Source organism: Chiloscyllium punctatum, chromosome 14 (assembly GCF_047496795.1).
Source record: "Chiloscyllium punctatum isolate Juve2018m chromosome 14, sChiPun1.3, whole genome shotgun sequence".
Lineage (NCBI taxonomy): Eukaryota > Metazoa > Chordata > Chondrichthyes > Orectolobiformes > Hemiscylliidae > Chiloscyllium > Chiloscyllium punctatum.
This window is the reverse complement of record NC_092752.1, coordinates 65,140,409-65,142,296: the sequence shown is the minus strand read 5'-3', so window position 1 is coordinate 65,142,296 and position 1,888 is coordinate 65,140,409. Positions and strand designations below refer to the sequence as shown.

The 1,888-nt window shown below is 43.1% G+C and overlaps 1 non-coding gene across 1 annotated transcript; it reads right to left on the bottom strand.

Annotated features, from left to right (window-relative positions):
• Window positions 1–917: 917 nt before the first annotated feature.
• On the bottom strand, window positions 918–999 carry trnas-aga (transfer RNA serine (anticodon AGA)). Its single transcript has one exon. It is a non-coding gene; the product is annotated as a tRNA-Ser (tRNA).
• Window positions 1,000–1,888: the final 889 nt, after the last annotated feature.

Below are 1,888 nucleotides of genomic sequence, written 5' to 3'. Positions count from 1 at the left end.
CACCTACTTCCAAATCTAAAACCTGGCCAGGCTCGTAACCAAGTACTAAATCGAAAGCGGCTTCTTCCCTTGAAGGCATGTCTACATACTGTGTCAGGAAGCCCTCCTGCACTTACTGAACAAAAACTGACCCATCTATATTACTCGTACTGTAGTGATCCGAATCAATATTTGGATATTGGCTTGAGTGTTCCAGAGGTTTTCATTGTCCCAGAGTACAGATGAAGTTTGCATTGCTCACGTACGTAGGCGAGAATTTTTTCAATGTCTCAGATCAGTTTCTGTCCCGAGAACATCAGAGTCAATGTCCCTTCCTCTACTCGGACCGACAGTTCACACTTCTTCATTCTCCTCTGATTCCATTTCCCAAAGAGCTTCTCAAGATTTCCAAAGCTGAAGCCTAAGATATATAGTTTGATTCCTAAACATTTTTCCAACTGCCAACTGACAATATTTTCAAAATATCTCTTCACAATCCTCTGGCTTGCACCATGTCCAGGGATGAGAAGTCCCGTTTGGTGGAGAGAGTTCCTAGGCTGGTGAGTTTCACTTTGGATCAAAGATGGTTAAGTGGCAATTTCCTGCGGTTGTTTGTAATGATGGGAGAGGGAGCGGTGGGTAATGATCACTCTGACGAGCAGGAGGAAGTGTTGCCAATGACCAGAGTCAGAGGACCGAGTAAAAGGGATGAAAGGAATCTAATGAAAAGCAGCACTTCTGCTCAGGGCGTTCAATAACAACTGCAGAAACCCGATGTGTCGAGCAGTGTATCTGGAAAGAGAAACAGAGATAATGTTTTAAATGTGGAGCATTTCTGATGAAGAACTCAAGTTTCCCAAGTCCAATCAAATTACAGGCCTGGTTTGCAAAACAGGGTTTTTGAACTTTGACTTGTCACAGCAGGAAAGCATCCATAACGTCGTCAACAGGACTCAAACCTACGTGGGACAACCCCAATGGATTTCTAATCCATCGCCTTAACCACTCGGCCATGACTACAGACAGCAGCGCCCTTGAGCACTGACCAAATCAGCCGTGATCTCATTGAAAGCTGCCGCTGACGAGAGTTAAATGTTTCCATCTCCATTCATACCTTTGCTGTCATTTGTAAGGTGCGAGACACCAATGTAAAAGAAGAAAAGCACAAAGTTAGGAAAAGATATTTGCAGCAAAATGGAGTCAAAATTATTTATTGAAAGGAAAATCACACTTGGCAATATGCTAGATCTCTTTGCGAACATGACCAGCAGAGGTAATCAAGGGAGCTATTGATCTGAGTATTCTTGGACATGAAACAAACAAAGGTTAGTGACATATTCATTTCTTTTTTTAGCGATCGAAATGGTCTTTCCTGATGGTTACAATGAAAGAGATGGTTCCCAATAAAAGACAGAGATTAAGTCGCATGTAGATATACTTCAATGTGATACGATTCATTTTCAGCCCCTCATTACCCCAGAGATTGAGGGGGTGAGTTACTTTTCTTCACGCTTCAACTCCACAGCATGGAGGTACAGACATGAAACCGCTAGAGATGGAGTTCTTGAATTCGGAACTAGCGACACTGAAGGAACTAGGCAAAAGTGAGGACTGCAGATGCTGGAAACCTGATTTTAGATGAGAAAATGCTGGAAAAGCACAGCAGCATCCGAGGAGCAGGAAAGTCGATGTTTCTGTTGCCAGTCTTTCTGCGTTCCGCAAAACAATTTTCGTTTTTGGCTCAGATTTCCAGCAACTGCAGCTATCTGTATTATGTTAACATTCATAATGTTTCGGACAAAACCAATGACCTGCTAGCATCGGAAAATCGGCAGAAATACTGGTACACCGATATGTTAGCTGAACAATACCACCATTCCATGAGTGGGAATACGATCCGGGCCACGGT